Consider the following 15182-nt stretch of genomic DNA (forward strand, 5'->3'; position numbering starts at 1 on the left):
GTGTGTGTGTGTGTGTGCACTGTAATATTAACGCCATTGCTATTATTATTATTATTATTATTATTATTGCTATTATGCTATTACCTCGTGAACCGGATGACGTCGACGGTTACGTGAAGTATAAAATGAGTTCCAAAATAAACAGTATTTTATACATAGTAACAATAATCAGGCCCCTTTCTAAGACAATTTCTAGGAGCCCCCTAAACCATAGATCAATATTTCGTTGTTTATAATTTTGTATTTATAGTTGAGAGGACTTAGAAAATGTACGTTCAGCATTTTGCAATGTTGAGTTGTTACCTTAAATATTAGAATGAATTGACTTATTCAGTGGCGTAGCGAGAAACTTGGTGGCCCTAGGGCCATAAGAGACAGAAGCCCTCTTTTAAGGCACCCGGTGCCAATGTAATTTTGTCACAAAAATACGGTCTACGGGAATAATGATATACTGTTCTGTAGAATCAACCAAATTTGATAATTTTTTTTTGAACTAATAGCGGGTAATAATTAATAACTAATATTCTACAGGCCGCATTGAATTCAGTTTTTCAATATTTTAATCTCAAACTTTATAATGTGTCTTCATAATTATTACAATTTCGAGCTTTTTTTTACAAATTATATTTATAATTTACCTTTTTTTGAAATAAAACGAAAAATCAAAGTTCAATGCGGATTGTAGGAAGTCTTCTTCTTTCAGATCCGTATCAACCACCCGTCCCCTGCCCCCTAAATAGGTATTGGGCAGTAAATTAGTGGAAAAGTATTATAATTAAGGTGGCAACCTATTATCAAACATAAATGTAAGAACATTATCCGTATTCTTTCGTTGATTGTTTACAATGTTTTAATTTTCAAGTAAAGTTGAACATTTTTAAATGTTAATATTTTACAAATTCATATGATAATCACTTAAAAATTTAAATATCGTAAAAAACGAAGAACACAGATAATGTTATCGCCTTTAATGTTGATAATACGTAAATTTACTCTAATTCACTGCTAACCACACACAATTGGAACTGCTGAACGTACATTTTGGTATGTATTATACTATTATGCAATGCGTTACCTAGCAAGGCGACGACAACACATGTAGGGACGACGTAATTGGTAACGATTGGTAATGCAAGTAATGCAACCCTTGTGGTATCGTTCGTAATAATTTTATCTAAAAAAACTTCTAGTAAATTAATTTACTCATAACATGATTTCTGAAATAGTTTAAATTTTAAAATACGTGTATTATTTACAGATTTACTAATCTAGAAGTTTTTTTTGCAATGCATATGTGTTTGTTTAAGAACAAACACATAATATAAGGTAGGTAATGTAACATTGAATTATTTCACATATTTGCAGGTTATCAAAATACCATATTTTATACATATCAACATATGTATTTTTACGTATAGAAATAAATAATTATGTTAAACTTAAAATATTTAATTCAACAATATATCTATAGTGATGTTATTTCAACTATTGACTTATATTGATAATATTGTAAAATATTTACAATATTCAAGTTATTCATTTGTTCAACGCATCTATTCAGAATTAATATAATTTCCTTTATTTAATGCTGCAGTATAACGTCTAGTATTAAACCACATTTATTTCATTCTTCGCAGGCACTGTTGTTATTTTAACACTCAAAAGCACACAATTTACAATTTAGTTTGACAGATTTAGTAAACCGTAAAATCAACTACAGATTAGTTTTATAACTGTGTCTGTGTGCATGTGTGGAGTAAGGACTGACTTGTGTGTTAATGGTTAATCAGATAATAATACCATCGATTATAAATACTAGTATTTATAATCAATGATAATACTTATCAGGCTCAGGATTTACACGGCGTTGGTGTGTTAACCCAATTTTACATATCATTGAAATCTAAATCTTTTTCTCAATGACATTTTAACAATACATTTTTATTTAGATTCTGTAGTTTGTACCTAATTAATTACATATTAAACATATTTAAGTCATCTCAAATAACATTAATTATCGTTTAATACTGTTGGTGTGCCGCAGTGCGAATATTGATGGTAAAAATATCTAAATTTATTCGTAGAAATTCGTTATTGCTAGTATCGACGACATTCGACCTGGCCCGCGTGACATACGGGTGGTGACTATATATATATAATATATATATGTACTTTGTATATTATAATTATTATACGTCTTATTATTATAGTTACCCACGAACAATATTATTGAATGTGCAACATTTTCGTTATTTCTTATTCATTGTTTGGTTTCAGCTAATGAAGCTGCCGGAGTATTATTAATTAATAATTATTATTTTAATACATTGTAATAGCGGTCAACACACGTAGTGGAGCATAGACATTTAGACGTGTTTTCATTCCAATGTGATTGATCTAGTGAAGCGATAAGAATTATAAAAACAAATTTGAATTTGCCGTCATGTCTACTTGAGATCGACTATCCCACAATTTTGATTTTATCCCCCTAAATCCTAAAAAAAATATTATGGAAATCGAATGACTTTACTATAAACCTCTTTTTATTATTACTTATTAATAATATGCTATAATATTTTATCTTCATTATCATTTATACATAATATTCAGAATTCCATAACAATATTTTATGCATGCAGTTCCATAAAATAACTAAGACTTTATAAATTAAACAATACTTGTCTGTTATATATAAATGTTTTTTTTTTTGGTTGAGGCTTCGACAACTGAGGTTATTAGCCGGTGGAACTGTGGGGGAGGATACTGTAGGTTTTTAACACGTGTGTGTTTGTCTTGGCAGAATTTTTTTAGTGGGCACCCGTAGGTATCTGTGTGCCCGGGTCGGAGAGGCCGAGTGGACTAAGACGTCGGTTGCGACGCGCACCGACGCCGGTTCGATCCCGGATACGGGCGGAATTTTTCTTCGGGCAGTCAAGGTGTCCGGAGAGAAAGGCCGCCATCCCGAACCCGAGCATGACAGATACCTACAGGTGCCCACTTAAAAATTTTGCCAAATACAAACTCTCACGTGTAAAAACTCACCGTTCCAAACCCTACAAACAGCTAATGACCATAGATGATAGATGAAATTAAGATCTCGGCTTAAGGATCATGAAAAAAAAAAAAAAATACAATAGTTTGGCGTATCTTATCAATACTCAGCGTAGCCCAGGTTTGAGATGGGAAACGGTTAGAACGAATATGAGGTTGATTAAATCTGTATTATAATATGATTCAGTATTTAAACAAAAAAATAAATATAAAATAAATTTTTTTTTTTTTTTGAAAGAGTACTTTCCGTATTTTATAACTTTACAGGAGATCAGCTGACCCGCAGTTAATATTTGCTGATCAAATTGGTCTATTTTCAAATCTTGGGTAGCTGGACACTTGGACCCTCGAATAAACACATGTGTTTATATGGTATAAATGCATTTTTTTGTTTTATATACCTAGAGAATGAACTCGGACGTGGGGGCCGCTGTGACGGTAACAGAAGATAACCGTTTTGACCCAAACCTTACCGAACACGCATTGTCACCAAACTACCACGCCAAAGTCCTCGTCATTTACACTGTCAGGACCGCCACCAGTAGTCAGTTCCGAGGCCACCGCCTCCACCTCCCTCGGTAACCTCAGGTTTTGGGTAATAGACGATGTTAAAAAACTTTCGGGCCTCGTAGAATCGTCGGATTTTGATGACTGTATTTTTTAATTTCCTGCTGGAAGATCCTAACATATTTATAACTTAATATTTGTTTATACATTTTATGATATCTTCTTCAACAGACAAACAAGTAAAATGGTGCAGATATTGTTAGATTGTCGAAGATCTAATTTAAGTTTTGAAAATACTGCGTTTACACTCAACTTGTGTGCACAAGTACACGGAAGAAAGGAAGAATAACAACGTATTTGAACACTACGCACAATGACGTGTTGAATAAACCAGATGTTGAAGTCGTTAATTCAAAAAGAATTTGAAACGTCCCACTCACGACTCGTATAAGTGATTTAAATAATATATATACATTTTCCGATTTGGTTGTATAGGGCCGTAAATATTGAAAAACATCCCGGGGTCCACGTCAATCTTCGCCCGTCGGGTGTAAGCCCTGTGGGCCAGACCGACTCCACTGGGTAATATTATTTCGGGAAAATATCTCCAAAAGAATAAATAATACCTATATGGTCATTTACTGATCCACCAATTACCAGCATGTATATTTCATCCTGATATAAAAACTATAATTAAAACACCGCAGTATAATAACATACAAGACTACGTCGGTGTACAGATTACAAGCGAATAGCTTATACAATGTGTTAGGTACCTACCTATGTTATAACATTTTATTGCTTTTTAAGTACAATTTCCGGAAGAGAATATTGATTGGTGAGAATATACTCAGTAAGTACCGCTGCAGAGATTATTCTATGTTTACATACTAATTTACATTTACCACTCTGTACCACCATAATAATATACTGTCTCTATTATATACTATAATACACACTATGAGCATACGTTGACCCGCGTGGTTATCTATAATAGCACTAGCAGATAACAGTGGTTGAACCATACGCGTAATCTTTGGCGTGGTTTGCCTCCTCCCGCAAAGATATCGTTATCATCCCTGTTTCAACCTCTAATTATTATGCATTGATTATTGACACATAATTTTTTTTAATACTTTTGCTTTGGCTTGAGTATTATTTTTCTACGTGCGTTCAACGTAATTGATAATTTTTTGTTAAATTATTCATATCGTAATCGATACACTTAAAGTTTCGCTCGTTATAATATGGATAAGCACAAAGGTATACTAACTTGACTAATTTCACACTTCTATAAAATTACTGTTTATAATGTTTACACGTATAGATCTATAATTATTGGTAAACTATTATTAGAGCGGTGTCACCTCCTCCCACATTTTATTTTTAGACATAATCGGTAAAAATATTGAATATAATTTGACCTCCCCCCAACACCAAAAAAATACAAATACTCTAAATTATGCCACTGCGTTGAAATGCTGAACTGTTGTATTTGGGTGATATTCCCTTTGGTTTTGATACAATAAACTAATGTCTAATATCATATAGCTACCATTATTCTTCAGTGTGATTTTAAATTTCGTTAATAATTTGAATTAGAGACTGAGTGTTTCTTTTAACATAAATATAATTTTGGTCTGAATACAACTTTTATATTTCTGCCCGATTTTGCGCTGTTACAGTTGCCAATCAAATGTATTGCTATGGTAGGTACCTAGGTTGCCACTATATAGCAACTGACGAATAACATAATTACGTTACCATAACAACCTCGTTAGCCGAAACGATATCTGCAGCTTCTGTCGCACTATTAGGAGGAAATAATTGACTCACGACCGATGAAATTAAAAAAAATCATCTTTACAATTCCAGCCACTATCGAAAATCAATTTTCTGTCTGAAAATTGACGTAAAATAATTGTAATTTGTTAAATGTTGAGCATTTCCTACCCGAAAGCGTCCCCGGAAAAGTGTAATTTTGCACTTTCGCATGATAATTTATACATATGACTAATATTGCTATGTAGCTATTTGCTCAGCGTGCGTGTAACCTACACGCAGCTACGCATTATTTATTGTTTTCCATCTCAGTTTTGCCTGTGTCTTATCGCGGCATAAGTAATTTGTTTACTATTATAAGCTATAACCGCTTTGCTGAGCTAAATGTTGTTATTGTTTTTGTTATTACTGCTGTTGTTGTAGGACCGCATTACACGGCTGATATACGATTCGATATATATTATAATATGTGTACGATCAAAATAAAGTAAACGTCAGTGTGTGTGTGTGTGTGTGTGTGTGTGTAAGCCATTAGGAGATATTATATTATATACGAGCAATGGTTTTCGATGGTAAAATTGCGAAAGAAAAAAATATCAACGCCCCAAGGATACTCTGCAGCAGTGGGTGCAGTGGTTCATTTCTTGTTTGGCCGCTAAGTAACAACGCGTATCTGATGAAAATATTGTTGCGGGCTGTCTGGTTCTTATAAAATCCAGCCTCGTGCCTCTCGCCCTTGTAGCGTGAACAATGATATATTTTTACGTTTTACGTACCCATCGGGTATTGTAATATAACGACCGAGAAAACGATCGAAAAGTAGTGTTTTTGTTTTCAAATAGTGTCCTCGACAGTCTCACCCACTGCGATGAGAGAACATTAAACAACCACCGTCGGTTTAAATGACTTTTGTTTTCTTTTTCCTCCGTTCGCGACATTAAGTTTTAATATTATATAGCCATTAGTCTGCGACTCTGCAGTATACGTATGCGTACACACGGTAAACGTTTTATACTAATACGTTATTATTAGGTGTGTCTCTACTCTACACGCCTTTAATGGTTGACAATACTGTTATTTCTTAAATTCTTAAATGCCTTTATGTATGTGGGGAATATGCGACAGACGGCCGCGGAAGTTCTAGCAGTACCTACTCAAATATACAGGGTGATTCACCAAGTATGCACTTTTTTCTTAGCAGTTACTCAATATCTAATTCTTAGAATTTTTAAAAATATTAAGTACTTATGAAGACCGTATTTTCTTATTCTTGAGATTTTTTTAACTACTTAAGGAGTGCCCTGTAGAGATAAAAACTTCTTTTTTTTATATTAGAACCCTTTTTCTACAGTATATTAGTTAGCAAATAATTTTGCTGAAAATTATGAAGTATCAAAATAAAATAACTACCTAAGGATAATAGTTCCATGCTAATGGGTTTGGAAAATATGGGGTCCACAGTGATTTGAACATTTTAGTCATTAATATCCATCAAAATTCAATATCATGTATTATTTATAAAAATGGCCCAAGTATAATAAATACAAGATCCAATATTTCTAAAACCATTTTTTAGGACTATATTATTATCTTTAGTACAAACATTTTAATAACTGGAAACTACTCGTTCAAATTATGAACGAGCTACATCTAGATTTTCTAAAAAATAATCCACTAAATTATTTACCGTAAAATGAGGGTTCACGTTTTATATAAACAGCGAAGTAAACATATGGTTGAAAATATGATATTTAAGTATATTTAAAAATCCTTAAACCAGGACTTGTAGAAATACATTATTAAAGGAAAAACGGGGGTGATCGTTCATAGTGAATGGTGACCCTGTACAGAATAATATATAGGTAACAAACATCTTACAATTAAAACAGCATTCTGGTCAGTGTTTTTCGAAAAACATTTTTAACCGTATTTAAAATGAATACTCATTAAAACTTGTTTTCGACGTCCGAGGAATGTTTTCAACCAACCGCTCGAACATTATCTACATTTTAAAAATAAACAAAAACAAACTATATAGGTACCCATAAAATGTAATAATTGTACATTGTATGAAAAAATAATGAAAATAAATAACAAGTAGGTAATAAACAAGTTGATTCATTTGGGTATGAAGGGCATAGAATATAAGACAAAAATAAAATTCTTTCAACTTCAAATCAAAGCAATTAAAATATTTAAATAATTATGGCTTTAGGTACATAATATTTTTATTATTTTAGTTAATTTAGGTACCTAACTTACCCTCATAATGGTGTAATAAATCATATTATTACATTCTGCAGTATATACACACAAAATACAGAATTGTTGTACGATAGCTTCGAGTAATATACCTATTTTGTTTCCAGTAAAATCATTTTTAAAACAATAATTGTGGTTTAGCAATCCTATGTGGTAAAAAAAAATTGAACCAAAAACAAAACAAAAATATCCGGTGTAGCTATATACACGGAAATGCTTTAAAAAAAATATCAACACATGTTTTTAATACCTACTATACATCGGCAGATTTATTTTTTTTCAAATCATTTTGAGTTTTGACGTTACAACTGTATATGGCTCTACGATCGAATTAACTGAATAAAAGCGATTTAAAATGTAATCATCAAATATTAAAGGTTTTAGGTCTTTTTTTATAATATATGTATCTAGGTTTACAATGTTTACTGAATATTAAATAATACTTAAACAATAGACATTAACTATTTATAATAATACAATTATAACTAAATTAGTATATAATAATAAAAAAAACTAGAGATGTTACAAACTGTTATGGGTTTTCAACATTTTGATAAATGACTAAAATTCTAAATGGCTCTCGCAGTGGCGTATTTAGGTTTTTGTCTGGAGGGGGGGGTATGATTTTATCCAGTAGTCCCGACTTTAAAGTTAGAGGCCTTAAGTTAGGGCTCCAAAAACTTTTGCATATTATATACAATGACTTGCAAAAATAGTTGTTTGACACGTTCAACGCCGCTTGTGATTTCAGAAACGACGGAAAAAACTAAAACTAAAACCACCCATACCTTTAAATATTTAGAGTTCATTGTCAATGGCCTAGTTTCAGAGTTTATTAAAAAAAAATCCGATTTAATTATAGCGTATATAAACGACGTTTGTTTTCAATTATTAAACGTGTACACGCGTCACCGGCGCCGAAAGTGTTAAAAAATATAATATTAATACGTCGTATACCTACTGCACGTGCAGCATCGGGAGGTATACGAATTTGGAACGTTCCAATTGTGAAGTGCATTGTCGGAGCCAACTTCATTCGACCGAAAAGTGTATTTTCGTCTACATTATTGGTGATATCCATTACAATGTAGTGTTAAATTGTGGATTTAATGTACACGTTTATACGGCGAAACCATTCAATAGGCTATGGCGGACACCACGGGAGAATTGAAATGGTTAAGGTCAAATCGCGTTCATTTATGTCGAATTGCACTCAGTTTTGAAAAAGGTAATGTTTGAATATTACACTCGTTCCGATCGTTGTACATAAAACCTATCTACGTTAGGTATTTACCAACGGATATCAGCCGACGGTCGGCGGAATTATAGGTACTTATACCTAACTAGTATTTTTAGTATGTTAAGTGCGTATAATTGTACACAATTACGTCCGGCAGAAGACGCCCATGTTGAGCGATGGATGCTACCCCGCGTATTATGTTGTCTCCGTCAAATGTAAAACATAGTAATAACTGCGGTTTTTCGCGGGAAAGAACCGAGAACGACGATACAGTGATAACTAAGAAACGAAATTTTCACCACATAAAATGAAGAACTATATAATAGCCGTGAAATATCGTTTTCATTTTTTCGATATCGGAACTATAAAAAAAAGTCATTCAGAAATCTGGAAAACACAAAAATTAATGGATTTTGAAACAATGCGAACTTTTTTCGTACAAGTGATATCAACAAATTAAACCGACATTTCACGGATTACGTTCTGAACTGTATTTTATTATTTTATATCAATTTGGACTTTGGAGTTTTAACTACAGTTGGAGTGGTTCTATCCCGCGCGCAAAACAGATTTTGCTGTGTTGTAAATTCGTAAGACAATTTGGAGACAAGACATGCGGGTGTAGCGTCGTCTTAACTCTGATTGTAAGCGTATTGAGCTAATGAATGATAATATTGACCCACTGTTTTTAATCACAATTCACAATATACTTAATTGTATTATGTTGACAGTCGTCTAAGATACTATGGAGTAGGCATTTTGAAAAGTACCACATGTACACAATAATATTATACAATTATTATATATTGTGTAAGTATATGTGGTAATACTAATTAAGGGTGGCTGTGTGGGTTGTGGAACATGGTTCGCCTTATTCACGAGCGATATCGATCATAATAACCACGTCATTAGGTTGGGTACTTCCTCCGTACCTACCCAATCGAAACAATTTGAACTTTGGATCCCCGCAATATCAAAGCTGAACTGGGACGGACCGTTTATCCGAACGTGACTACTGACAACCACCGTCATAATAATTTCCGGTTTTAAATTTGAACAACAGTGACAACACAGTTCATAGTATTATAATTTATAACAACATATCTCTCTATTATATATAAAAAGTTATGTATAATATTATATTTCGTACATGTTGCGCGCAATAATAAATTGACATGGCAACCAAAAAATAAATAATTATTATTATTATTAACGAAATAATAACTAAATAATTACTTGAAACTTTCTTAATATTTAAAAAAAGTTTTGTAGGTATATTTAAATATTTTAAACTACAGCTGATATTAGATTTCAGGATGTTAAGGCGGCGAATCTTAGGTCGTGTAAATCAAATCCCACAACGGGGTTGACGAGCGAAGTTATAGTTTCCGCCAAAACAAAAAATTTATAGTTTCCGTCAAAGTGAAAAGGTTTGATTTTAGTTTCCTCCAAATGTGTACATAGAACATAATAATATGTCATTTTGGTACTGTTTTCAAAAATTCCATTCTAGTGATATTTTTAGTATTATACTTTTTTAATACAGTTTTGCGTGTTAATTAATCTATTTTGAATATTTTATCCGTTTGGTTTTCTGGATGTTCAATTTATAACCATTTGTTTGTATATTTAATACATATTATATACATAAACCATTGTACATTAGTATGAACATTACAATGTGAATGTTTGAAATATATAATATATTAAAATGTGAAAATACGATTGTCGATTTGTAGAACTTTTAGTTGAAATGTGCATGGAATTATTTGTTGTTTTGCATAAACATTGTGGTCCGGAAACGTCCTGTTTTCGGAAATATAATTTCAAGAATACCATAAAACAACAAGTACACAAAAGCAAAACTACGACTAGTGATGTGGTCCTCATCAAATCAAAACGATAATAATTTCTGAAGAAAAAAACAATTCTGCGGAAACGAAAATCTATTAACCTCTTTCATTTTGGTGGAAACGATGATGCTGCACACGTCAAGGGGATGAGCCCCAATACACATAGAGGCTAGTAAATTTTAATACCATAATATACAGTTTTATATAAAGTGGGTATATACCCACACGTGTACCGGAAACGAATCTCTACGCGATCCATAGATATTATGAATCGCATAACGTGTCCGGTGTTTGGTCATTTACCTCGTTCGTGCCGTTCGGTTACTCGTTCATGTTTTTATCATCACGACTGATGTAAAATATACACGCAAACTAATTCATACAATTATATTTAGCCACGGCACGTCACGTCTATACAATAATAGTCCATGATCAGTCTACGCGCAAGATAGGAGGTACAATAATAGTACATATTGATACATTACTTACTACTAATATAACTTTTGAGTTCCGACTTAAATGCGTTCATTTTGATGCTTAAAAACTAGGTAGGTATTTGATATATTTAAGTGCTAAATTCTATAGGATTTTTGAATTTTATTTGACTGTACATTGTTGATATTGTCGTATAAGTCTATAAAAAAAAAATATTTTATAATCATAATTTAAGCTATTTATGTGAGTACCTACCTGTATAGTACCTATATTAAAAACACCTACCTATACAGTTCATTCCGGTTCTCTGGATTTTATAGACTCTATACAGTCTAAACTATAGAGTCTATATATAGTACATTAGTACCTAAAAAATCTATTTGAACTGTTTTTTTTTTTTTTTTTACATTAAATTTAATATATATATATTATTTTTTTTTCTATTAATTAACTCGCGGCAACTTAGGCCATTGGGTGGTTTTTAACTGTGGGGGAGGGTACTGTAGGGACGTGTTTGTTAGTTTGGCAGATTTTTTAGTGGGCACCCGTAGGTATCTGCCATGCCCGGGTGGGGGATGGCGGCACTTCTCTCCGGACACCGTGACTTGCCCGAAGAAAAATGCCATCCGCAGCCGAGGTTTTGAACCGGCGTCAGTGCGCGTCGCAACCGACGCCTTAGTCCGCTCGGCCACTCCCCCCCCCCCCCCTAATATATTTTATAGATCTATTTAAACACTTGTCGGAAAATAAGTGTATATACCTATTTTAAAAATATACAATATACCTACGTATTAAGTATTTTTAACAAGAATGCAGCCATCTCGCATTGTTACCAATCATATATGTACGCGTGTAAACATACCTATAAGTAACACGGACAACGTATAAAAACACGATTACCTCGAACGAGAAAAACACTTTTTCTCTAAAAAAAACGACGGTAAATAACGTCATCGCGCGCACGGTCATACTAATACGAACGATCGCGGCGATCGGTGACAGAGACACGACGACTGTATTTTGGCATTATAGAAAAACGTTTTCGACCTTGGAAACTTCGGCGGCAGCGACGGGTCGTCTTCGGGACGTTATAACGATATAGGTAGTAAAATATAGGTTTTATCATAACTCGTTTTTTCAACGAAAATCCACATCTTAAAATAGAAAATTGAATAATTATTGTTGTTTCGATACGCCGTAGGCGGAAAGGGCGGTTTTATCGGTGGTCATCTATTCGGTTATCGGTGCGAGGCTGTGTGTGACGGCACATGAAATCCAAAAGGATTGTATTTTTAGTTATTTTCAGATATAGCTACCACACACGACATAATATTATTATAGCAGTGTGCGTATACATAAGTTCCTACACAACATAAATACACTCGTGTTATATATATATTATATGTCATATTATGTAAATTCATGTAGGCGAACAATAAAAATTTTAAATATGTAAGTTCCTAAATTATTAAAAAATATATGCTCCTACGGGAAAATTACAAAATCGCGAAAACGTGACAAATTTCTTTGCACTTTATTCAGATTTAGGACTGGATCCAGTCCAGTTATTGTGAGTAAAAATGTATTTATGTGATATATTATTAAAAACCAGAGATAAGTTTCCAGAGTACCTCGTCATTGTGAAGGTTACTGTAATGGATGTGTTCAATTTGAATTAATTAATTACATAATATATTCATATTTGCGATAAAATACCATTCTGAGCGGAGGCCTATATTTCCTATGATATTTTATCATAATTTTATGTTACTATCAGTAATTAATTTTTCCATTTGTAATAATAAGGTAGGTAGAACTAATTTTTTCAATACCAAACCACAAAACCAGTTTAAACTAGTTTTGCGTGTAAATTCCCATTACATATTCCTTAATTTTTTTTATTATTTTCCCGGTTTCTTAAAAAGTACTGGGAATGTTTTATTTTTAAGTTTTGAACCTCAACATTTAACAGTTGGCTACCAGAAACTCTAGCCTCAAAGATGAAAATTGAAACAGTATTACTGCACCAAAATAGGGGTTGACGGACATAAAAAAAAATGAGAAAAAAGATGTCATATCATTTTAAGTCTTACACAACCAATACATTCATCGCTCGGAATCTTAAATTAAACATATTGTATATGTATAAATCTTACTGGAAAAGCCTAAACACTTCAAAATGTCTTCGTTTTAATCTCCTTGTAGGTACTGACTTATAACATACGACGGGGTGTATTTTATTAATGTTAGCGGATGTAATCGTGATGAGTGATAGCTCATTTTTATTTTGCATATTTAATACATTGTTTGCATGTTTTAAATTTTTTTATTCGCATATTTTACCGGTCTTATAACTTCAATAACTATCAGAGTCTTATAGTTATATAAATATGTATAACACCTATTACAATTTTATAATGGTCATCATTTTCATAATATTCGCTCTAAAATTTAAATATCATTAAAAGCATACGAGATGCTACAGTATAATTTATATAATATTAAATTCTCGCCTTTAAAATTGATGATAGGATAATTCATTCTAATATTAAACTGGCTGCAACACTATTCGCAAAATTGCGGAATCGTGTATATTTTAATTAGCATTTTATACACGGTGCACGATTGCGCAAAATTAATTTTTTTATTCACGATCCCGCATGGTTTTAGATACGTTACTATACTGAAAAACACGAAAAAAACAAATTTGTTATTGTAACGTCATGGGTACTCTGTCTATAGTCTATGCCCTATGATACACTCGTAGTTCTACATATAATTTTTTGCAATAGACGAATTATATACACTGAATTGAACAAAAACATTTCGGTAAAACATGATTTTAGTTTACACTTTTCACATTGTTGGACTTAGCGTATTTTATATTTGACTTAGATGACCATATGATTATAAAATATTATATTTTGGAATTATTAATAAGATATTTTAAAACATTTTATTTACCTAAGCTTCAATTTGGTACAAAAACATCTTTTTTTCATTTTAGATTCTGAGCGAAGCGATGAATGTATTTATAACATATTATTTATATTTTGTAAAAAATGTTTTGTTATTTACTTGCAGAACTCGTCAATACTTCAAGTCATATAAAAACTTTATTTAAAAAAAAACCAAAAACTGACATGGAAAATAAATGCATTCACTGCAGTAAAAGCAATCGTAATATTTATCGGATTTTCGGGACAATCATAATAATATAGCAATATTTTATAGCTGTACAAATATAAGAGACAACATTATAACTACCTTTTGTAGAAGGTATGTAATTTGTTTTTGACACGATCAGCTCATCAAAACACGCGATTGGGCCTCTCCGCATTTCAATCAATCACCATCATCGCAGTGGGTTGGAAGTTGTTGTTTAATCATTTTTCAATGATATCAAGGAAATATACGAGGAAAATTACATTTTTATTTACCCATCTACATATTCTTACTGCTGCTCGATAATTTGGTAAACACTAACACGCAGCACCCACTCAACAAAAAAATATATGTTTTTACAGAGGATGAAATATTTATAAACGTGTTGAAATAACACGAATTTGTAAGGTTTACTTAATTATAGAAAAGTAAGCCACTAAATTCCCTCCACCTATACACACCGTATATTCGGAATTTTCATGCGTGGGTATTCACCACACTCAGTGTCTCCATTGACGATAATATAATATATTATATAATAGTGTACGCTACCTCTCCACTTCACACCTGTTGTATACAGATAGAACTTGACGATTAATCTCGGCGGAGGATTTAATGATTTTCCGCCCATATCATATAAATTCCGTCACCGACCGAATACTACCCGGAATACGTCTTGAACAGCTGTATTTCCTTACCATGTATACAGGTGCGAATTACCGACTTTTCTCGTAAACGTTAACAAAAAAAGGTGGGCGTGCTGGGGAAATGGGTGCAAAAATGTTCGAATCCGTCTACAACCATAACCGGATATGCAGTTATTTAGCAGATATTTTATTTTCCAATGCACACACCGTATGTTATATTCGGAATTGAGAATTTTCACG

The sequence above is a fragment of the Metopolophium dirhodum genome, chromosome 3 (genome assembly GCF_019925205.1).
Source record: "Metopolophium dirhodum isolate CAU chromosome 3, ASM1992520v1, whole genome shotgun sequence".
Taxonomy (NCBI): domain Eukaryota; kingdom Metazoa; phylum Arthropoda; class Insecta; order Hemiptera; family Aphididae; genus Metopolophium; species Metopolophium dirhodum.